Source organism: Esox lucius, chromosome 11, assembly GCF_011004845.1.
Source record: "Esox lucius isolate fEsoLuc1 chromosome 11, fEsoLuc1.pri, whole genome shotgun sequence".
Lineage (NCBI taxonomy): Eukaryota > Metazoa > Chordata > Actinopteri > Esociformes > Esocidae > Esox > Esox lucius.
In genome coordinates, this window is record NC_047579.1 from 8,384,175 (window position 1) to 8,409,678 (window position 25,504).

Sequence of the window (25,504 nt, forward strand, 5' to 3'; positions counted from 1 at the left end):
AATTGGGTGTCACTTGATTATAACATTACTTGTCAGTGATTGGAGTTAGCTGAGGCAATACCAGAAACGACAAACCGTTAGGAGTGACACAAGTGACAGTGCCAGCACCACCCCTGTCACTCAATAGCTCACACCCCCTAAATACAAGACTTAAAGTTGCCTCATGCAGCATTTAACATTTAAAAAAAATCCAATAACCCTTACATACCATCAGCTAATATACAGAAGCAGAAGACAAAAGAGGGTACATTTTGCATTTGATGGCGAAAGCTGAAGTTTCTGTGAACAGTGATGCAGAGTTGGATACCTTTCTACTTGACAAGTAAGTAACTTTGCCTCATTTAGCTAGTTGGCAAGATAATCAAGGAAATCTATGTGTAAGTTAATAGATTGATGATGACGGAGAAACAATTATACTAAGTAGAAAATAATTTGATGTTCTTGTTCATTCTATTTGTATGAGTGCAGATACGTTTTAGGAATGTTTCTCCAAAGTCTTTGGTTGAGACTGATAGGAAATGGGCATGAGAAATTTAACACAACAGAGATGTGCTGTCTAACTTTGAACAAAGGACCATAGATAGGCCCCACACATCCTGTCCATACCTCCTGTTAGGAGTTGCCCTGTGACTGACATAGGCTATATGACTTATGGTTGCATTAATTTTGTTCATGGATCATACTTGGACAGAATGTAAGAAGACAAAGCTAACAAGCCAAGTTGTGTCTGAGCAGACACTCATTGATTGCATTTCTTGCTGGAAAATTATGTTAAAACATGGTGTTCTCTGCAAAATGTTAAAAAATTTAACATGCATTCTGGGTTGTTTGACTAAATCTTATGTGAATATTTTTCAGAGATTTATGCTTGTGCAAACTGGTCAAAGTGCACATATTATTGTTCCAACAAGGGCTAGCTAGCACAATTATAGTTTCATGTTCACTAGACAGCCATCAACAAGTCTGAATTATGGCAATGCATCTAACGCGATAGATAGCCCAGGTGATGTTTTGATTGGTTTAGCTGATTAATTTGTTCATTCTGTGTTCCGTAGTTATGGAAAGGGACAATCAAATTTAACCACATTTGAAAAGTCTTTTTTCATTGTTCCAGCATCGACGGTTGGAAGTGACACTGCTTCAAACAGGTCAGTCTCTCATAGTTACTAATGACAATGTCAGATCTTAATGGAGTTATAGAACAGATACACAACTCACTGCCGATAGGTGGCATTAAGTTGCATTAAGTTGACGTTACCGTCACTTTCTGCCACAAGTTTGGCTTCGCCCAAAAAGTAGGAAATCACTGTTCACTCACACAAAAAGTGTATGGAGCGCTGTGACACCAACTCTACTTCAGAACACGTTCCAAACATTCTAACCCCTCGTTCACACAAGCGGTATGCCGTTGTTGAAAGAGAAAGCGCTCCATTGATAGCCATTCAAATTACTTCCCGTCAGCCTCCCTGAAACGGGACGGCAACGCCGGCCATGGCGGAACGGCGGAAGGGGAAAAATAGAGCAGTGTTCTATTTTTCTTTTTCTTCTCCGTCACGGAAAGCCACTCAGCGCACAGCGGAAAACCAATAGGACCACTTGTAGGAGGTAATACACTACTGAGTAGTCCCAGAGCCGTTGAAAAAGAGAGTTGCGACACAATTCTCGCCGCCACGCAGTCACATGGTTCATGTAGCTCTCAATAGTTCCAAACAGGGCTGTGCTGTCAACCAGTTTGAATGAGTTTAAGCGGGATAGAGAGCAGAAACTATATTTGCAGCAATTATAGGTAAATATTGACGCATAATGTACATTGATTATTATGTTTACGCTAACATTAAATGCATACAATATATTTTTTTTGGGGAGGAGAGTGACTGAAACAGCATTAATATGTTTTGTGTTTAATTTTGGAGGGAAATGGACTCCCATAACGTAGAATACATTTACAGCAACGACTATATTTGCAGCATTGTTCGGTAAATATTAACTACATGAAATGAAACCGGAGATATAATTACTGAGTGAATTAACTATGTTCCTAAATACGACCGATAACTGTTAATGGGATTGACTTCAGTATGGCCAATGTACCCATTCATCCTTCCTTAATCATAGACTAAACCAAGTATCAGAAAACACACACAAAAAAAAGGAATACATCCATACAAAATGATGTACACATTGTACAAACTAGTATAGGCCTACTCTTAAGTATAAATATGTACACAACTAACCCATAATATATAGCTTTGTGGCATGATGCATTATCCTGCTGGAAGTAGCCATCAGAGGATAGGTACATGGTGGTCATAAAGGGATGGACATGGTCAGAAACAATGCTCAGGTAGGCCGTGGCATTTAAACAATGCCCAATTGGCACTAAGGGGCCTAAAGTGTGCCAAGAAAACATCCCCCACACCATTACACCACCACCACCAGCCTGCACAGTGGTAACAAGGCATGATGGATCCATGTTCTCATTCTGTTTACACCAAATTCTGACTCTACCATCTGAATGTCTCAACAGAAATCGAGACTCATCAGACCAGGCAACATTCTTCCAGTCTTCAACTGTCCAATTGTGGTGAGCTCGTGTAAATTGTAGCCTCTTTTTCCTATTTGTAGTGGAGATGAGTGGTACACGGTGGGGTCTTCTGCTGTTGTAGCCCATCCGCCTCAAGGTTGTGCGTGTTGTGGCTTCACAAATGCTTTGCTGCATACCTCGGTTGTAACGAGTGGTTATTTCAATCAAAGTTGCTCTTCTATCAGCTTGAATCAGTTGGCCCATTCTCCTCTGACCTCTAGCATCAACAAGGCATTTTCGCCCACAGGACTGCCGCATACTGGATGTTTTTCCCTTTTCACACCATTCTTTGTAAACCCTAGAAATGGTTGTGCGTGAAAATCCCAGGAACTGAGCAGATTGTGAAATACTCAGACCGACCCGTCTGGCACCAACAACCATGCCACGCTCAAAATTGCTTAAATCACCTTTCTTTCCCATTCTGATATTCAGTTTGGAGTTCAGGAGATTGTCTTGACCAGGACCACACCCCTAAAAGCATTCAAGCAACTGCCATGTGATCGGTTGATTAGATAATTGCATTAAGCAGAAATTGAACAGGTGTTCCTAATAATCCTTTATGTGAGTGTACATATGTATTAACTGATCGAGGGTAACTATATGTCTGAGTCTAACCAATCCTTGACTACGCTATATTGTTCAAACAAAACCCATTCAGAAATGTGGGGGAGATTCACAAAGAGCGGACTGCAGCTGGAGTCAGTGCTTCAAGAACCACCACGCACAGACATATGCAAGACATGGGTTTCAGCTGTCGCATTCCTTGTGTCAAGCCACTCTTGAACAAGACTCAGCGTCAGAAGCGTCTCGTCTGGGCTAAAAACAAAAAGGACTGGACTGCTGCTGAGTTATGTTCTCTGATTCAAGTAAATTTTGCATTTCCTTTGGAAATCAAGGTCCCAGAGTCTGGAGGAAGAGAAGAGAGGCACAGAATCCATGTTGCTTGAAGTCCAGTGTAAAGTTTCCACAGTCAGTGATGGTTTGGGGTGCCATGTCATCTGCTGGTGTTGGTCCAGTGTTTTCTGAGGTTCAAGGTCAACACAGCCATCTACCAGGAAGTTTTAGAGCACTTCATGCTTCCTGCTGCTGACCAACTTTATGGAGATGCAGATTTCATTTTCCAACAGGACTTGGTGCCTGCACACAAAGGTACCAGTACCTGGATTAAGGACCATGGTATCCCTGTTCTTAATTGGCCAGCAAACTTGCCTGACCTTAACCCTATAGAAATTCTATGGGGTATTGTGAAGAGGAAGATGCGATACACCAGACCCAATAATGCAGAAGAGCTGAAGGCAACTATCAGAGCAACCTGGGCTCTCATAACACCTGAGCAGTGCCACAGACTGATCGACTCCATGCCACGCCGCATTGCTGCAGTAATTCAGGCAAAAGGAGCCCCAACTAAGTATTGAGTGCTGTACATGCTCATACTTTTCATGTTCATACTTTTCAGTTGGCCAACATTTCTAAAAATAATTTTTTTGTATTGGTCTTATGTAATATTCTAATTTTCTGAGATACTGAATTTGGGATTTTCATTAGTTGTCAGTTATAAACATCACAATTAAAATAAATAAACATTTGAAATATATCAGTCTGTGTGTAATGAATGAATATAATATAGAAGTTTCACTTTTTGAATGGAATTACTGAAATAAATCAACTTTTTGATGAGATTCAAATTTTATGACCAGGCCCTGTATGTAAAAATTTGTTTAACATAGTCAGATTAGTTCATCTAAAACGTTGGGATATTTAAAATGAAAAGCTTGACACCATCGTACATCTCTCACAAACCTGACCAGACATCTCTAGACCCGAATGACCCAATGTCAAAAAAGCAATAAAATAGGTAGGTAAACAGGTCTCCAAAAACAGTTATAGTTTCATTATTCTCTCTTTACTGTTCAGTCATTCGTTGAAGAACTCAAGGGAATGTCTCAAGAAAAATCTCCCGCCAATCCAAAAAGGATTTTGCTCCCTCAACACATTAAAAGGTAAGATATGATGCGAATGTAACATTATATTTAACTAAGATGATGATGAAAGCCTTTAAACAGGTTTCTTAACTGGTATTTTTCACATGTCGTTTGATCAGTTTCATTCGGAAGTTATCAACTTAATGCAATCAAAGCCTGCAGAAGAGGCCGAAGTTCCAGACGGTTCCTCTCCATCAAGATATGTTATAGGTGAGATTTAATTCATTTATTGATTTAATTTCAATATAATTAATTGTTTATAAAACTAATGTTCAATCAATCAATCAATCAATCTTATTTATAAAGCCCTTTTTACAACAGCAGTTGTCACAAAGTGCTTTACAGAGACACCCAGTGGACCAGGACCCCACCACCTTTTGAAAGCATTTGGTTAAAATGTGACAAGCGAACCAATAAATGTTAAAGGTTTATTTGCACAAAATAAAACATGCAATGCAGTTTAGATACAGAAAGAAACATTGTCCAAAATAAGTAACTTAAACAAAATAAACTATTACTGATTCTAAAATGACCCAAAAATATGCATGCGCCGATCAGTAACTTGAACAAATTCTTGACAGTTTCTTCTTGTCCAAGTTATATATTCTCGTTCTGTGAACATGACAAACAGCCACACTGTTGAGTCGGGTTTGTGACATTCTAATTCTCAAATACATTTAAGTGAGTGTGTGTTTGGTCTTTTAAAAACCTTTATAAATAATCTTGATCTATAATGTGAGATGGGTGCCGTAATGTTGTCCTGTCGGTCGGATTTAGAGCACGTAATTAATCAGTTTCTCCCAAAATACATACAAGAAAGTGGCCGGTGAACTGTGAGAAGAATAGAGTAAACTTAATAGTTACTTCCACCTATGTTTGTCTGATATGAATAACACTTCGGCAAATTATATTTGAATAGATTGTTATTGCTGCTTCCACAGCCATCAGTGTGTATTTGACAAACTCCAAATGTATTATTTAACTCGAGCTTATGTGTATTGAAATGTCTGAAACCTAAAATAAACACTATGAGGTTGAAAACACTGCATAGTTGTGATATATGACAGCGCTGAACGCGTCCGACTCTGGCCAGCCCACGTGCGAAAGCACAGTTTGAATCTGGCAGTTAAGCGACGTCACTGAACATTCTAAATACAATGTGGGACCGTACTCTCAGGGGCACAGAAGTAAAAATCCCATATATGTGGCCATAACGGCCATTGCGGAGTATTTTCGTGTTGCTGACTGGCCTACGCTATGTTGCTACTTACCCTAAGAATTCTATAAAAATAAATCATTATTCTACGTACACTTAATTTATCGTTTTAAAATTCTAATTACAGATTCTGACATGGCATACCGAGAAGCTCAAGAGGAGCAAAAAAGCGTAGCAGGTGCTTACGGTAAGAATATTATTAATTGTTCTGTAAAATAAAAGAGCATGTTATGTCCCATTCTTAAAAATATAGCTTTAAATGTTTAATTACAGATTCTGACGAGGCGTACCGAGATTTACCCGAAGTCCTTCTGGGCCCTGCACAAGAACTGTTTCTCTGCAAAATTGCCGACAACAAACACTAAATCGTTTTCTACCAAGCGTTCAAGCTGTAAGAAATGGTAAGTATTATCTTAAAAGTTATAGATTATATTGTAAAACTTATTAATTTGTTTTCCAATTAGGTCTATTTAATCCTTTCAGACAACGGAGCTGTATCAGGCTCCGAAGATCTGCAAGATGGCAGTGCTTATCTATCAATCAATTATTGTTTGAGAGTTCTAATAGTGAAGACGAAGCAGATCCACATTTGTTTTTCAGAAAAGAGCTTGCACGGTTTGTAAAAACTAGGGAAGATCAGTTACACACATACACTCACCTAAAGGGTTATTAGGAACACCTGTCTATCTATCTAATCAACCGATCACATGGCAATTGCTTCAATGCATTTAGGGGTGTGGGCTACAACAGCAGAAGACCCCACCGGGTACCACTCATCTCCACTACAAATAGGAAAAAGAGGCTACAATTTGCACGAGCTCACCAAAATCAGACAGTTGAAGACTGGAAGAATGTTGCCTGGTCTGATGAGTCTCGATTTCTGTTGAGACATTCAGATGGTAGAGTCAGAATTTGGCGTAAACAGAATGAGAACATGGATCCATCATGCCTTGTTACCACTATGCAGGCTGGTGGTGGTGGTGTAATGGTGTGGGGGATGTTGTCTTGGCACACTTTAGACCCCTTAGTGCCAATTGGGCATCGTTTAAATGCCACGGCCTACCTGAGCATTGTTTCTGACCATGTCCATCCCTTTATGACCACCATGTACCCATCCTCTGATGGCTACTTCCAGCAGGATAATGCACCATGTCACATAGCTTGAATAATTTCAAATTGGTTTCTTGAACATGACAAAGAGTTCACTGTACTGAAATGGCCCCCACAGTCACCAGATCTCAACCCAATAGAGCATCTTTGGGATGTGGTGGAACGGGAGCTTCGTGCCCTGGATGTGCATCCCACAAATCTCCATCAACTGCAAGATGCTATCCTATCAATATGGGCCAACATTTCTAAAGAATGCTTTCAGCACCTTGTTAAATCAATGCCACATAGAATTAAGGCAGTTCTGAAGGCGAAAGGGGGTCAAACAAAGTATTAGTATGGTATTCCTAATAATCCTTTAGGTGAGTGTATTAAGTAGTGCTAGGTTTAGCTATAAACCAAAACGAGGTACTAGCTACCTGCTACAGTAAATGTGGTTTTTAAAACAAATGGCATGGACCCATTTTCGTTCATGTACCGTTTCTGCGGGGCTGTCATTGTTCTCTTGAATTGGTAGTAGGCTGTAGCAGAGAAATCTGCTAAAAAAAAATCCCTTGTTATCTTTTAATGAATTTCATTTAAATAAACCGAGATTACTACTGTTTTGTTTAAGTTGGGGCTGCTTTTTTTCCTTAAATAGGCTACACATCTCAGCTTAAAGTAACTGACTGAAAACAGCAAAGGCAGCAAAGTTTTGCATGCAAGAATATGGTCTTATCCTAATTTTACTTTATAGTTGCAATAGGAGCACATTATAAATATAATTTATAAAAAAGAAATAAACATTTCAAGGCAATGATGGTTGAATTATTTTTCCATTACTGTGTTCGCTTAGCACTGTAGGCATTCTACTAAACGCAATCAGAGTTCATCAAGTTAACTATTACTGCAGCTTCTTGTAGACTCAGCACTGCCTGACAAGAATGTGAAAGGTTTAGCTTTTTGTTTTCCACTACCGATGTGCTGTAAACCTATTTACATCGATTTGCCAACCGGATCCATATCGCTCGCGCCCCAATGTTTTCAGGTACCTCCCGATTTACAAATTAAGCACTGCCTATACCAGTCTTTACTTTTCAGTTTCGTCATGAAATTAGGTTAAAGTAGTACAATAATATTTTCTGGTGCCATATTGAGGAAATCGAGCTTGAAGCTACATCAGCGAAGGTTCGTTTCGATTCATTTGCTATGGTCTCGCGCAAGATCAGCCGGCGTTCTTTGGCCGTTTTTCCGGTGCGGGTGAATTTGAATGCGTTCTATTGTCCTCGTCGGAACCAAAAATTGTGCCGTTTCATTCCCTGCTTAACATTAAGAAAAACATGTTCTTCATGAAATGTATTTTGTCACAAAACTACCACGAACAGGAACACATCATAAATCAAAGCTGTAAAGATAGTTGGACTAAAAAACTATACTTTAGCAAGTTGGAGGAGGAAAGGTAACAACGCATTGAGTATTTTTATCAAAGTAAACAAAGACACGAAAAACATAAATGTTCTTTAACCGCTTACCATTTTAGCGAAATTGATTTATATTTGTATTTCACAACAACGTCACGTCTTAAAAACTATACCAACTGTCCCAGGATGTACTCGTGCTTTGTTTTCTTGTTCTTCTTCTTGTTTCTTCTTCTTGTCATTTGTTGGCGGATCGCACCCATACAAAAGGTGCATATACTGCCACCTACTGTACCGGAGCGTGAGGCGGTCCACCCTTCGGTTCAGCCTGGGCTCCCTAAGACATTTAGACAAAGCCCTTGCCACCACCCCAATTCCCTTCACACACCCCCAGAATTCCCTCTAAATCCAAACTCCTACCCTCCCCTCTCAGCTTCTCATACAGCCTTTCCTTCTCAAAATACTGCTGATAATGCAACACAGACCTGTCTCATGCTTACCTATCACCCTCAACAATGAGTTCACCACACCCATCCTCTGCAACCCCAACAACCCTAACCCTTCCTCAGCAAATCAAAAGGCCAAATCCCTGCTCTCTCTCCCAACTCCTCCAATGATCTGGATCAAATGCCCCAGCTTCTTACACCCCACTCCCCGAAGGCTGCCTCAATCCAAAGTATGGGGCCGAAAATAAAGAATTGTAAAATTGGCTCTTGGAACAACCACATCCCAGGCGGTGTGTTGATCTTCCGGGACATACTGAACATCCTCCTCATTAGAGCTTGTGCTGTATCCACCCAGGTAGAACAATCACTGTACAACAGTCTCTGGGCTGCTTGAAGACAGAATGCCTTGACTCTAGAAGCAATGTCCATCAGGCCGTGCCCTCCCTCGGGTAGTGGCACAATGTTTCTCAGTCAGTTTCCATAATTCTTGTCTAAACTTGTACTAATGGCAGATATTATTCTAATTTTTGGCGATTTCAATATTCGTATGGAAAAGTCCAATGACCCTCTTCAGAAGGCCTTTGAAGCCATAATTGACTCAGCTGGTAAAATTGCTTGGTAACATCCAATCGTTTAAAAAAAAAAAAAAATCACGGCCATGAACTATTGTGAAAGTAAAAGCATTTCCAAACACATAATGCAACAAGAAATCACAGGATTGGGACTAAACAGTTGTGTGGCCAAAAGAAAACCACTTGTTAGTGAGACTAATCAGATAACCAGAAAAGGAACCAGGTAAGCCTAGTTCAGCCGGCCAGCAATAAAACAAGATATATGTTGTTGCCCTCCCTGGATTTGAACCTGGTTTTCGCACTGGGTTTAAACACTACGCCCCAGAGGTATACATTTGCCAAGTGTCGGTATGGCATCTCGACATTAGATCATTTTGTCACTCATCAAGCCAAGTTTGAATATTTTGCTAGACACCATTAAGCATTGTCTTAAACTGACAAACGTTACTTATTACGTTTAGGCCCACCTCAAATAGCATTTATGTACTGTATGGCTTTTGCCACTGGCCGTTTTAACAGCTTATTAGCCAGTAATAGGCTCATGAGTATCTACTAACTTACTTATTGAAGAGTAACAGGAATCGAGCAATTGCTAGTGAGACTAAAGATGATCTTTACACTGCCAAAGCAGTTTCATTTCATGGAACAACATCGTTAGTTTTTCTTTCATTCGTGAATGTTATTGATACTATAACTCTTATGATAACTGACTTTTTCGTCAAGTGAAAAGACGAGAGAATCATAGAAACCCCCAATCTTTTAGAGAAAAATATCCATATAATATATTTTATTGCAGTTGATGAGATAATAAGAAATGGCTCATGAAGTTGCAAATGTGGTTTCAATTAAATCCGTAAAGAGGTCAATATGTAGTATATATAGACTGACGATTTGTGTGTTTCCTATTCACAATGGCTTGCCCTTTGTTGGATGATGTAGTTGATGAGGAAGTTTTAATACTCAGACGAGCATTCAGGCATGAGTCTTCCAAGATAGGGCAGACCCATTGGCCTTTTCAGACGGTTATCTGACTGAGAGGTACGGATACTCAGGTGATGGCATCAGATATTTGTGTAGGCTGCTGGGTCCAAACATACAGCACAGGACAGCACGGAGCCATGCTCTCACTGTCCCACAGATGGTCTGCGTAGGACTGCGATTCTTTGCAAGTGGGATGTTTCTGTATGCTGTCGGTGATGCGGAAAACCTCTATAAAGCCACTATTTGTCGCACAATAAGAAATGTACGTCTGGCATTGAAATCTATTGTGCACATATTTATCACCTTCCTTGGTCACAGAAGATTCATCCACATCAAGTAGGAGTTCTACAAGATTGCAGGTAACATGAAGAACAGATTACTACTGTAACGAGGACGCGCGCCACCCCTCCCGACGTGGCGTTCGGCCGGCCTTCTAGCCACGCCGCTCCTCCTCCCACGGCACTGTCCTGTCTTGTTATTGCACACACCTGGTGTCCATTCCCTCATTAGGTTGCCTATATTAGTTCCCTTGTTTCTGGGCGTCTTTGTGTGGTATTGTTCTATGTTCAGTGTTCTGTATTTGCCTTGTGCTTTATTGAGTTTTGCGTGCCTTGTTTTTCTTAAGAAAGCAATACATTACCTTGACTGCATCCCTGCATTCGACTCCTTTTTTCAACACGCCTCTAGACACACTGTTACAGAATACCACACCAGCCGAATGGAGTCAGCGGGAAGCGACCTGATTCTCCAACACGGGAACATGATCGCGTCCCTGGGGGAGGCCGTGACGGAGAAGGTCCACGCTATGCGGCGGTTGGAGGCGAGGCTGCCACCTGAGCAGCAACCCCCGTCACAAGACCTGGCTGGAGTGCCCCTGCCATCGTCTCCACCGTCGCCGAGGAGGACCATACAGCTGAGCTTTCCCCAGGGATTCGGCGGGGACGCTACCCAGTGCTCTGGGTTCCTGCTCCAGTTGGAGCTCTACTTTGCCTCCCTCAGCCCTCACCCGGGGAATAGGGAGAAGGTCTCGGCCCTTGTCTCCTGCCTGAGGGGCAAGGCGTTGGACTGGGCCAACTCCGTTTGGTCCACTAACGGGCCGGAGTTGGCCCATTACGGGCGTTCGTCAGCCTCTTCCGGGCCGTGTTCGATCACCCGCCCGACGGCAGGGAGGTCGGCGAGTGTCTCGTGCACCTGAGGCAGGGGACAAGGAGCGTGCAGGCCTTCGCCCTGGAGTTCAGGACCCTGGCGGCGGGGTCGGGCTGGAACGACAGGGCACTTATCGATCATTTTCGGTGCCACTTACGGTCTGACGTCCGTAGGGAGCTGGCATGCCGGGACGCCATGTTGACATTCAACCAGCTCGTCGACATGGCGATCCGGCTGGACAATCTGCTAGCCCCCTCCGGTACACCCCATCGCCAGACCTGAACCCATGGAAGTGGGAGGCGCCGCACGTAGGGAGACAGTACGGCCTAGGGAGTGTTCCTTTTGTGGGAGGAAGGGACACTCTGCCTCCCACTGTTTCCAGCAAGAAAGGGTCGAGCGGAGGAAGCCTGACACCCCTACACTGAGTCAGGTGAGTAGACCACACACACTGTCAGGGCTCTCTGCGAAGCACATGACACTTTTGGTGGCCTTCCCTGATTTTCCTGCTAACTCTCAGTGTAAGGCGCTCGTAGACTCAGGCGCAGCTGGGAATTTTATGGACAGCGGTTACGCACAGAAACTGCGCATTCCGCTGGTGCCATTGTCTCAACCTAGGTCCATTACGGGCTTAGACAGCAAACCACTAGGCACTGGTCTCGTTGAGCACGTCACGGTCCCTATCACGATGACCGTACAGCACGCCCATACCGAACAGATAGAGTTTCATGTTATTCACTCTCCTGCTTTCCCTGTGGTGCTGGGTCTTCCGTGGTTGTCGGGACACAACCGAACTATTTCCTGGTCGCAGAGAGTGTTGACAGGGTGGTCTCAGGGGTGTCAGGAGAGGTGTCTAGGTGTTTCCGTTGGTGCGACCTCGGTGGAAAGTCCAGACAGTGTCTCCGCAGTGCGCCTTCCCCCGGAATATGTCGATTTAGCACTGTTCTTTTCGAAGACCATGGCTAGTCGTTTGCCACCACATCGGTCCGGGGATTGTGCTATAAACCTAAAGGGAGATGCTGTGCCGCCTTATTGTCATGTGTATCCCCTGTCGCAGGCAGAAACCGCAGCGATGGAGACCTATGTGGCCAAATCCCTGCGGCAGGGGCAGATCCGCCGTTCCACCTCGCCCGCCTCCTCGAGTTTCTTTTTTGTGAGGAAGAAGGATGGGGGTTTGCGTCCGTGCATTGACTAAAGGGCGTTAAACAAACTGACGATCCGGTACTCATATCCTATCCCCCTGATTTCCCAATATATTGAGTCAATGCATGGGGCGCGCTTCTTCACAAAACTGGACCTCCGGAGTGCATACAATTTGGTGAGAATCCGAGAGGGAGACGAGTGGAAAACCGCCTTCAGCACCACCACGGGTCACTACGAATACCTGGTGATGCCGTATGGGTTGATGAATGCCCCGGCAGTGTTTCAGTCCTTTGTAAACGATGTGTTTAGGGACATGCTGGGGCGCGTTCTTCCAGCAAGCTGTCTCCTTCCTCGGGTTTCGAATTTCCGCCGATGGGGTGGCCCGTTCCCACCACGGTTAAGGCGGTACAGCGGTTCATTGGGTTTGCCAATTTCTACCGTAGGTTTATACGGAGCTTCGGCAAGGTAGCAGCTCCTATCACTTCCTTATTGAAGGGTGGGCCGAGCCAGATCACCTGGACGGCCGAGGCAGACGAGGCATTTCGCACCCTTAAGAGAATGTTCACCTCTGCCCCGGTTTTGGCTCACCCCGACCCGTCACTGTGTTCATAGTGGAGGTGGATGCCTCTGAGGTTGGGATAGGTGCTGTGTTGTCCCAACTATCAGGTACCCCTCCTAAGCGTCGCCCCTGCGCTTTTTACTCGCGGAAGCTCAGTGAGGCAGAGCGCAACTATGGCGTCTGTGATAGGGAGCTGTTGGCTGTGTTTAGCACCTTGACTGTTTGGAGACATTGGCTCGAAGGAGCGAGACACCCGTTTGTAGTCTGGACCGACCACCGAAACCTGGAGTATATCCGGGCGGCGAGGAGACTGAACCCTCGTCAGGCCAGGTGGGCGTTGTTTTTTACCCGGTTTGATTTCACGCTGTCATACGTGCCGGGTACGAAAAACGCCAAGGCAGACGCGCTGTCTCGGTTGTGTGACGCGGGTGTGAGGCGGGTAGTTGAGACACCGATTCTGCCCGCCTCGTGCATTGTGGCGCCGGTTCTGTGGGACGTGGACGCGGACCTTCAGCGGGCATTGCGTGGCGATCCTGGGCCTCCTGGGTGTCTTGCGGGTCGTCAGTACGACAATGCTGCCACGTTCCGTAGCTCATCGGCACATCCGGCGCGCCGGGGCTCGCCAGAAGTCTGCTGCCGACCGCCGGCGCAGCGACGCCCCGGTCTACACAGTGGGCGACCGGGTCTGGCTCTCGACCCGGAACCTCCCTCTCCGCCTGCCCTGCCGGAAGCTGGGCCCGCGGTTTGTAGGGCCGTTTAAAGTCCTGGGGAGAGTGAACGAGGTAACCTATAAGTTACAACTTCCCCCTGATTACAGGATTAATGCCTCGTTCCATGTGTCTCTCCTCAGGCCGGTGGTGGCTGGTCCCCTCCAGCAGTCTGAGGTGCGGGAGGTCCCTCCACCCCCTCTGGACATTGAGGGGGGCCCGGCGTATTCGGTCCGTTCTGTCCTCGACTCGAGGCGCCAAGGGGGGGGCCTGCAGTACCTGGTGGAGTGGGAGGGGTACGGCCCGGAGGAGCGTTGCTGGGTGCCGGCGGTGGATGTTCTTGATCCGGAGCTCCTCGCCGACTTCCATCGTCGGCGCCCTGATCGTCCTGCGCGGCGTCCTCCGGGTCGGCCGGCGGGGGCGCGCTGCCGGAGCCGCGCGTCGAGGGGGGGGTACTGTAACGAGGACGCGCGTGGAGGACGCGCGCCACCCCTCCCGACGTGGTGTTCGGCGCACGTCATCGCCGGCCTTCTAGCCACGCCGCTCCTCCTCCCACGGCACTGTCCTGTCTTGTTATTGCACACACCTGGTGTCCATTCCCTCATTAGGTTGCCTATATTAGATCCCTTGTTTCTGGGCATCTTTGTGTGGTATTGTTCTATGTTCAGTGTTCTGTATTTGCCTTGCGCTTTATTGAGTTTTGCGTGCCTTGTTTTTCTTAAGAACGCAATACATTACCTTGACTGCATCCCTGCATTCGACTCCTTTTTTCAACACGCCTCTAGACACACTGTTACAACTACAAAATGTTACATTAGCACAGTCACAGTATGACACTCATTATTTTGTGTTACAGCTTTTCCTAATGTAATTGGTACAGTGGATTGCACCCATATCTGTATCCAACAGGGAGATTATGTTAACAGGAAATCCTTCCACAGTGTCAATGTTCAGGTAAGAATGAGTTATGGTTACTGTCAGCTACATAATTATTGCATTAAATGACCTTAATAGACTATATATTTTTACAGATGGTCGGTGATGCTGTCTGCCTTATCACAAATTTAGAGGCAAAGTGGCCTGGCTCAGTCCATGACTCCAGAATTCTTCGGACCAGTAGAATTTACCAGAGACTCTCTCTAGGTAAGCCACCCCATTTTATTAAGCACCTTGAACATCAAGAGTACAGTACTTGTAAGAATTATGTTTTGTATTCACAGGTGAGTTCTCTGGTGTGCTGCTGGGGGACAAAGGCTATGCCTGTGAGACATTTCGGATGACTCCCCTTACAGACCCCCAAACCCCAGCACAGCAAGCTTACAACCATGCCCATGCCAAAACCAGGGCTCGAATTGAAATGACCTTCAGCCTCCTGAAATCATGATTTCAGTGCCTGCACCACCTGAGGGTCTCCCCAGACAGAGCATGTGATGTGACTGTTGCCTGCACAGTGCTGCACAATATTGCCAGCCTAAGAAAAGAAAGGGCTCCCAGAGTTGCTTTGATTTTTGATTGGGACAATGCTGCCATATTCCCAGATAACAGAAATGGTAAACTTGTTTATAGAACAATACATTGCAAATTATTTCAGTTAATTTCATTTTGATTCAGCCCATCCCTTAAAGGATAATTTAACTTTTTCATGTGTACATGCATTTTATTTGGCATCGGTAGCACACACTGTGGTTATTTTCCCAAATTCTAGTTCCACTTCACTGGATCAATAACTATAAAGTGTACATGACATTCATAAAAAAAAGTTACCACAATTTTTTAATATTTTTCTTTATTATTTTGCTGTTATCACTGGTCAGCTTGGAGCTTTGGAGAGAGAAAATGATGATGATTAATACATTGTGTTACAGTCATGGTTACAGTATGAACTGAAGTCACTTACTTCCTTTTTCTAGTTTCTGGATTTCCAGTTCTAGTTTCCTCAGTGCCTTGCGTTTAATTTGCATCTCAAGGTCCATGTCCTGCAGCTTTCTTTTGTTCACATCAATCTTGACTTCGGTCAGCTCGATCTGTCTCTTAAGATGCGTTGTGTAGAGATATCTAACTGTTTGTGAATACTGTGAACAAACTAGTTAGCATAGCAGAATATTTCCATAATGTAAATTTACTTTAGGCAATACTCACTATCTTACTAGGCACCTTATCAGGCTGCCCAATGTCAGGATCCAGTAACAATTGATATTTTCTATTAGTACCACTTCCCTGACTTCTTATCATGAACTTAAAATTATTTGTCTTTCCACAAAATTGACATGATACCTCGAGCCTTCTGGAGTCCAGCGACACGGTCTCATCATCAGCAGAAGTGCACTCCACTGCTGTAGATGTGGCTTCCCTCTGCCATATTCAATACTTGTATTGATATTTTTGACAGTACATGCAAAGCCTATGATTTGATAAAGAGTACTCACTGGCGAATCATAGTCTGGTGGCTCCAAAAGTGTAAGGGTATTACCAGCCACTGCAAGGTAAAGCAAAGTCAAACAGTCCACATAAAATATATATGGATTTCAATATTTTCCATGTGCAGTATGTACCTTGTATGAAGAGGCCAGTATCCCTTGCTGGGCCAGAGTCAGTGGCTGTCCCTCCCTGGATCCCTTCAATCACTGGCTTCCCTTTATTTAAGTCCAGGGCCAGCTCCTCTGCTGTGGTGAAGTCTTGGGTTGGAGGGCCACCCCCCGTACCAGATATATGACTTTTTATTGCTAAAATCAGCACAGACAATAAAATGTCAGCAAACATGTCACCTATGTTCTCCGCAAACAAGTCACTTACCAGCATGCAAAATATTCTTGTATTTAATCTTGACTTGCTGCCAAGTCCTTTTTTGGCCAGACATGTTTGTTCTTTAAGAGGAATAGATAGTGATAAAATAGATTAGATGGATAAAAAGAGCAAATTATCTGATTATGGATTACATCAAATCAATTAGAAACAAAACCTACATACAAATAGATAAGAGTGAAAAGATTAAACTTTTATTATAGACATAAGAAATTAATAGATCAAATAGATGCACATAGTGTATGCAATTATTATTCATGTTAAATGCATGTCCACTGGTCACATTTAAGGCAAAGTATACAATTATTTTAGAATTTTTTTGAAAATGACAAGTAACTCTTTGAATTGTAATTATGAGGGTTGCAGTGGAGCACTGGTTATTTGTACTACTTACGCATTCAATCGGTCCGCTATTGTTTTCCAGGCATTCTCTCTTTGCTTTATTACAGCAGCTGTATTGCCTTTTTTACATATTATAAGCATTACTTCTTCATAAGTTTCCATAAGAAGCTGTTGTTCAGTTGGTGAAAAGTATGCCGCACAGGTTTTCAATTTTTGCATCGGTGATTCTGTGATCGATATCGTGATCTTTTTAAGAATGCTGTGAACGTGCATTTATCCTAACTATATACACCTGGCTTGACATATCTGCGCGGTCTCATCCTGGCTCAGCAAACGTGCAACGGATTGAGCCAGGATGTACTGATTAAACTAGGTCAAGCCGCGATTGTTCTGTTATCCTGGGTTTCTTAATTCTACTTTTGTGCAATACCTCCCAGGTCCCTATCTACTAATTTGTATTTGTTTAAATGTTTACCCTCTGCTCCCCACAGGGTGGATCATTGTTGCTGTCACTGGATGTCATCATGTGTGTTGCCGATAAATAACCACACAGACTACCTCTGCCTGCACCTGGTTCCTTGCTCCTGCAACACCATACATTAATTACAGAAGCATGTTAATACAAGACATACCACTGATGAGGTCTGTAACATGTTAATACAAGACATACCACTGAGGAGGTCTGTAACATGTTAATACAATACATACCACTGAGGAGGTCTGTAACATGTTAATACAATACATACCACTGAAGGGGTCTGTAACATGTTAATACATACCACTGATGAGGTCTGTAACATTTTAATACAAGACATACCACTGATGAGGTCTGTAACATGTTAATACAATACATACCACTGATGAGGTCTGTAACATGTTAATACAATACATACCACTGATGAGGTCTGTAACATGTTAATACAATACATACCACTGATGGGGTCTGTAACATGTTAATACAAAACATACCACTGATGAGGTCTGTAACATGTTAATACAAAACATACCACTGATGAGGTCTGTAACATGTTAATACAAGACATACCACTGAGGAGGTCTGTAACATGTTAATACAATACATACCACTGAAGGGGTCTGTAACATGTTAATACATACCACTGATGAGGTCTGTAACATGTTAATACATACCACTGATGAGGTCTGTAACATGTTAATACATACCACTGATGAGGTCTGTAACATTTTAATACAAGACATACCACTGATGAGGTCTGTAACATGTTAATACAATACATACCACTGATGAGGTCTGTAACATGTTAATACAATACATACCACTGATGGGGTCTGTAACATGTTAATAGAATACATACCACTGATGAGGTCTGTAACATGTTAATAGAATACATACCACTGATGAGGTATGTAGCATGTTAAAACAATACATACCACTGATGGGGTCTGTAACATGTTAATAGAATACATACCACTGATGGGGTCTGTAACATGTTAATAGAATACATACCACTGATGGGGTCTGTAACATGTTAATAGAATACATACCACTGATGGGGTCTGTAACATGTTAATAGAATACATACCACTGATGGGGTCTGTAACATGTTAATAGAATACATACCACTGATGGGGTCTGTACATTGTTAATACAATACATACCACTGATGAGGTATGTAGCATGTTAAAACAATACATACCACTGATGGGGTGTCAGGTAAACTTCTTAAACTGATTAAAGAGTCTCATTGTTTAGATAAGTAGAGGAATGTGGGAGAGGGTGATCTGGTATTTGTCTAACGAGGCATTCTTGATTGGTATCAGCAGGATAGGGTTAATCGTAAATCTGCCTCTGTATTTTGTCCAGATGCTTTAAGTCCTCCTCAAGGGTTGAGAAGGTTACCCAGGTGGGGAGGATAACATGTGATTGAACAAAGGGAATGAGTTGTATTGACATAAGACAGATGGGCAGCATCTTACCACACCCCTTTTTTCTCCCTTATATACTGACGATTGTCCTGTACAAATTTAGAGATTATTCATTGTTACTTTGTAACCTGTGTATTCTCTCCTTGCAAGAATAAACTGTTTATTGTGCATTTGAGTTTTCCTCTGTCTTACCCCAATTTCGTAATTGTAACAGATGAGGTCTGTTACATGTTAATACAATACATACCAGTGATCAGGTCTGTAGCATGTTAAGCTATCAAGTCCAAACCAACACCAAGATGTTAAGTCTGGCCCAACTCGAGTTTCTTGTATTCAGATTTTTGATGCTATGTTTACTTCTGTAATAATTAACATTTAAAGCTTGCATAAATTAACGTGTGTTTCAATGAGACCCAAAGTAATAAAGAGGTGTAATGGTCCCTTCCTGAAGGGACTATTCCACTTCGTGTTTTCTGTGTGTCCTTGTCTTGTCCTTGTATGGTCTTTCCTGTTCTTGTTTCAGTTAATCGGTATATTCAGTTCACCTGTGTTTTAGCCTCCACCTGTTTCTGTTCTCCTCGTTTCTCAGTGTATTTAGTTCAGCCCTTTTCTCCTTGTCATGGTTGGTCATTGTGTGTATGGATACCTGTCATGTTTGTGTGCTCCTGCCTGGCACTCCGTTTAGTATTCTTTATATAGGGCGCCAGGGCGGCCGGGCACCTTACCTCTGGCGGCGAGAACCGGTAAGGTGGGTCCTTGAAGCCCCACCAGTTTTCACTCCGCCCAACCACCGGGAAGGCCTCCAGACGCAGAGGGGGTGCCATCGCAACCTTCCTCGGGCACCCCCATAGCCCCCCCTAAAACATTCGTGGGGAGGCCTCGGCCCTGTAGGGACTGCCTGCTGGTTCAGGTTTTGGTGGATCATTCTGTAACACTTTAGTGGTGTAGCGTTGGAGGAACCAGGCGCAAGCAGAGATCACGTTCGTTGGTTTTAATGAACAACAACAAACAAAACACGAACGGAAAACGAAACTAACTACTGACTGAATGAAATAAAAGTGCGCAACATGCGTCTTAATAATCAACATTCAACAGTACATTAAACAACACTCACCGATTAACAACCAAACAGCAACAATGATCCACAATGTGGGGAGCAGAGGGGAAACATTTAAACACATACAAACGATACAAATTGGGACCTGGTGTGAAAGATGGGAAACATGTGACAGTCCGGGATGTGTTAGTGAGATATGGGAACTAAAGAATATATGGCACGGTGGCGCTGCTGCTCACCGCACCATGACAGTATTCTCCCTCCATTCTGGGATCAAGTTTAGGAAAACGCGTAGACCACAGGTCTGTTATAACCGTGATTGTTTTTGTCAAAAATTATTTTTGTCATTGATTATATATTCTTTCCAACAAACATGTCCTTTAGTCATCTATGGCTCTGATTTTGTATTTATTTTAGCAGAGGGAGGACAATCCCAGCCTGCTGCTCTCCTTCCACACTGAGCCCAAACAGTTGTTACTGGATTCGGATTGTGAAATTGAAGTTCAGGGGGCATTGGGGGATTCAGAGATGACATCATTAAAGGTGGAAGACAAAAGTCAAACGCTGGGACTGAATGTTTCCATTAAAGGTGAAGAGGAGGAGACAAATTGGATTATCATTAATCATGGAGAGGGAGATTTACTCACTCAAGGTAAGAACTGGTTTAATGTTATTGTCAATGTAGTAATTTGTTGTTTTTACCAATGAAAGGGTAGCTGTCTGTCAGTATTCTCCATATTGTTATACTTATTTTTTGTCGTTTCAGAATCAAAAAATACAGAACATTTTAAAAATGTTCTTCTGTCCAGGGTGTACGTTTGAGCCTCGCCTCGATGACAATTGGCTGGGAAGACCCACGAGAAATGTAAATTGTCCAGCAAATTACAGAGAGAGGGAGGGATGGACAGCTGGGATTCCCGGGTCTCATTGCGCTCTAGCGGCTTCCTGTGGTGGCTCTGCCATCTCAAATTCTGACATAGGTAGTCAGATAATTGAACATGCCATCACACACTTTTCATCCCCAAACAGCACTAAAAGAAATTACAATAACAAGTTCTAAGGTACAGTTCAACACAAAAGAAAACACAATGGACAAGATGCTTCTCAGAAAATTTCGATAACCTTAGAAAAGTTCATTTTCTTCTGTAATTCTGATCAGAAAGTGACACCATCATATATTCTAGATTCATTACACATAAAGTGAAACATTTCAAGCATTTTTGTTTCAATCTTGATGATTAAGTCTTACAGCTCCTGGAAATCAAAAATCTAGTATCTCAAAATCTGAAAATAAAAAAATTGTAATACAGAGATGTCGACCTGAGAAGAGCTCTAATCTGCTAATTAACTTAAAACGCCTGCAAATGTTTCCTAAGAATGTTAATTCATGCACTAAATTCTTGATTGGGTCTCCTTTTGCACAAATTTCTGCATGAATGCGTTGTGGCATGGAGGCAATCAGCCTGTGATTGAGGCCTTCAGCTCGCCTGTGTTGTAGGGTTTGGTGTATCTCATTTTCCTCTTGTCAGATTCCCTATGGGGTTCAGGTCAGATGAGTTGACTGGACAATCAAGCACAGTGTTTACATGGGTAGCAAATGTTTTGGCACTGTGGGCAGTTGCCAAGTCCTGCTGGAAAAGTAAATCAGCATCTCCATAAAAATTGTCAGCTGATGGAAGCATGAACTGCTCTAAAATCTCCTGGTAGACGGCTGCATTGACTCTGGACTTGATAAAACACAGTGGACCAACACCAGCAGATGACAGCACACCCAAAATCATCACTGACTGTGGAAACTTCACACTGGACTTCAAGCCACTTGGATTATGTGCCTCTCCACTCTTCCTCCAGACTCTGGGACCATGCTTTCCAAAAGAAGTGCAAAGTGTACTTTCATCTGAAGAGAGGACTTTGGACCAGTTCAGTCCAGTTCTTTTTCTCCTTCTCCCAGGTACGACACTTCTGACGTTGTCTCTGGGTCAGGAGTGGCTTGACACTAGGAATGCGAGTCCAGCCTCAATCCACTCCTTATGAAGCTCCCCCAAGTTCTTGAATCGGCTTTGCTTGACAATCCTCAAGGCTGCGGTCAACCCTGTTGCTTGTGCACCTTTTCCTACCACACCTTTTCCTTCCAGTCTACTTTCCATGAATATGCTTTGATACAGGACACTGCCAACAGCCAGCCCTTTCAGCAGTGACATTCTGTGACTTACCCTCCTTGTGGAGGTTGTCAGTTCATGTCTTCTGGACAATGGTTAAGTCAGCGGTCTGCCCCATGATTGTGGTTGTGTGTACTGAACCAGGCAGAGGTGTAATGGTCAGGGAGTTAATTAACTGATTAAAGCTCTTATCTGGTCAACATTTGTTTATTGTACATTTTTCATTCTAATATTTTGAGATATTATATTTTTGATTTCCATGAGCTGTAAGCTGTAGTCATCAAGAATGATACAATAAAAGCTTGAAATATTTCGCATTCTAATGAATCTACAATATATGAATGTGTCACTTTTTTGAACTTTTTCATGAGATTATTATTTGGAGATGCACCTATATATTAAATTAATGAAAATAATTAATCTGCAAATCTATTTTACTTGAGCACTAACCTGGGAACAATAATAAATATTAATATTTACCAATGAGAGAGACCGTATGTATTTCATGTGCATTGAGTTGCATTGTGGCCAATGGGGTGGGCGGAGTAAAACACCAGCAACAATTGCAAATACAGAGTGCCCCTTGATTTCTTTGCAGATAATCATTCTATAGAGTCTCCTGAACATTTCCTATAATAAATTCACTGCGGTGTGTAGATTTATTTATTTTTTTATAGGCCAATATGTATTTCATATGCATTGAGTTGCATTGTGGCCAATGGTATGAGCGCAGTAAAACACCAGCAACAATTGCAAATACAGAGTGCCCCTTGATTTCTTTGCATATAATTACTCTATCCACCTTCCTTGACATTTCCTACAATACATTCACCGCGGCGTATAGAATAGTTTTTTCTGTATGAGTCAATATGTATTTCATATCCATTAAGTTACATTGTGGAAAAAGAGGGTGTGGATATATTGTGTTGCTAGATGTAGCACACTGTTCCCCATGATTAGACAGGTTTGTCTTACTCTACACATTCTCCTGGACATTTCCTACACTGCTTTCTCTGTGGAATATTCAATAGTTTATTAGTTATGAGGCAATATGTATTCCATATTCTGTCATTGGCATTGTCTGAATTTTACCCTTGGAACGTGTTTTAACACCCACTAACACCCACTTTTTATCGAAATTACTATTAAATATGATCATATTTGAATTGTTGTCAATGTTTTGAGAGGTACATGTTCTCAAACAATTAATAAACTCAATATATCTCAGTTTTTAAGTAATTCGTTGGTCTCTTTTATTTTGAAAAATTCCAGATTTTCATGACACGGAAGTGTTTCTTTAATGTTGCTTACAAGACGCAGATTGTCTTTGAGTAGTCTAACATGTAAAGCACAATATAAATGACATTATATTATTTAGCCTACTTTGCCATAAAAGTGAGCAGAGGGAATTAATGTTCCTCAGGAAATTTACCCTAAAGACTAGGCTTAATTTCAAACTCTCATGCGAGAATCTTTTACAACCATGTGCACAAATCTCTAGAAGCTATGTCTAAGTCTAAATATCTTCCTACAATTAATGTTCATACAGAACAAATGTGACTGGACAAAAAAGAACCTGGCAACAAGTAAAGATCAAATATAAAAACATTTTGCAAGCTGGTAAGTGCCTTAATTCTTAACAGTGTGCAAATGGTATGTAGAAACTACTTACAAGATTCCTGCTCACATATTTTATCTAAACGTATTTTAGCTGTTAAGAAGACTCATTTGTCTGGCACTGGGTTGGGGCCGCCAGCTCCAGACTTCACCCCAGCTGAGGAAATGGCCCTTGATTTGAACCAAGGAAGGCCTGTGATGGAAGGATCTGTATGTAACAGGATCCAGACGCAGTACAGTATGACAGCCAGCCTGGCAACATAGTAAGTATGGGCTAATGGAAATCTGAATTATGCACAATTCCTGTGTGCTAATCAATGGGTGGTTTACAGAATTCACGAACTGTAAGATGTCTGTATACATGACATCTGAACAAGCAAATAGAGCTGGCAGATGCACAGATTGCTGTAAGTAAAAGGACTCTCCAGGATCTGGACCTTGGTATAGAAATCAAGAATAGAACACTGAGGAAAATCCAGAAACTAGAAAAATAAGTGACTTCAATCCCCACTGTTAGCTCATCTGTAAAACAATGTATTAATAATGATTTTCTTTCTTTCTCCCAAGCTCCAAACTGACAAGTGACAGCACTAAAATAAAAAACTTAAGAAGCATTGTGGTGTTTCCTGTGTGATGAATGTACACTAAACTATGCAAAGTTATTAGTTCAGTGAGGTGAGATGAAAATTGAGGTTATGAAACCAAAGTAAGCTACTATAATATCTAATAAACCATTAGGCCTAATTAAGGAGTAACACAAACAATCCTTTATTGGAGAAGGACAAGACAATGAAATCACTCATCTGAAATAATGTATTGGTCTCTGACCAGCCTGCCATTAATGTCATCTGGGAATATAGCTGCATTGTCCCACTCAATCTCCGGTGCCACTGCTGGACCCCTTTCCTTTCTCAGACAGGCAATATTGTGTTGGACCGTGCAGGCTACAGTAATGTCACAGGCCCTGTCTGGAGTGACCCTCAGGTGGTGGAGACACTGAAATCGTGACTTGAGAAGGCCAAATGCCATCTCAATTCAGGCCCTTGTTCTTGCATGGGCAAGATTGTATCCTTGCTGTGCTGCTGTCTGAGGGTCTGCAAGGGGAGTGAGGGTCTGCAAGGGGAGTGAGAAGGTATGTCTCACAGGCATAACCCTTGTCTCCCAGCAGAACGGCAGAGAATTCACCTGAGAATACAAAATGTAATCATTACAACTACACAAGTAAAACCTTTGACGCAATTGTGTTTATCAGTGAAATGTGTGTGGCCTACCTTGTGATAGTCGCTGGGAAATGGTACTGGACCTAAAAACTCGGGAGTCATGGACGGACCCAGGCCACTTTGCCTCCACATTGGTTATGATGCAGGCAGCATCACAGATCATCTGAAACAATGCAATGTTTCCTATTCAGTATACATGCCATGCACAGAATATATTTGGGCTAGTTGACAGTAACTAAATAATTTTAACCTGAACATTGATACTGTGGAAGGATTTTCTATTGACACAATCTCCCTCGTGGGCCCCCTGAGGGGCGTTTAATGCGGATCTGTGTGCAGTCCAGCGCACCAATGACATTAGGGAAAGCTGTAACACAAAATAGTCTGAGTATATCCTGTGACTGTTGTAATGTAACACATTTTTGTAATCTGTAATTCATGTTACCTGCAATCTTGTAGAAATCTCTTTGATGAAGCACATTCTTCTGTGGCCAGCGAAGGTAATAAAGATGTGTGCCAAGGATTTCAGTGCCAAACATACTTCTGACACAACGGCAAATAGTGC

General features: G+C 42.6%; 2 long non-coding RNA genes across 3 annotated transcripts; both read left to right on the plus strand.

Annotated features, from left to right (window-relative positions):
* Positions 1-4,246: 4,246 nt before the first annotated feature.
* Positions 4,247-11,305, plus strand: LOC109615484. 2 transcript variants are annotated; one of them, XR_002196470.3, is made up of 5 exons: positions 4,247-4,584; positions 4,686-4,776; positions 5,910-5,969; positions 6,056-6,183; positions 10,973-11,305. It is a non-coding gene; the product is annotated as an uncharacterized LOC109615484 (long non-coding RNA). The 2 variants fall into 2 exon arrangements; XR_002196469.2 differs by lacking the exon at positions 10,973-11,305 and adding an exon at positions 6,266-6,469.
* A 3,145-nt stretch (positions 11,306-14,450) lies between these two features.
* On the plus strand, positions 14,451-21,141 carry LOC114840388. Its single transcript, XR_003782573.2, has 5 exons — positions 14,451-14,791; positions 14,869-14,980; positions 15,058-15,387; positions 20,361-20,595; positions 20,710-21,141. It is a non-coding gene; the product is annotated as an uncharacterized LOC114840388 (long non-coding RNA).
* Positions 21,142-25,504: the final 4,363 nt, after the last annotated feature.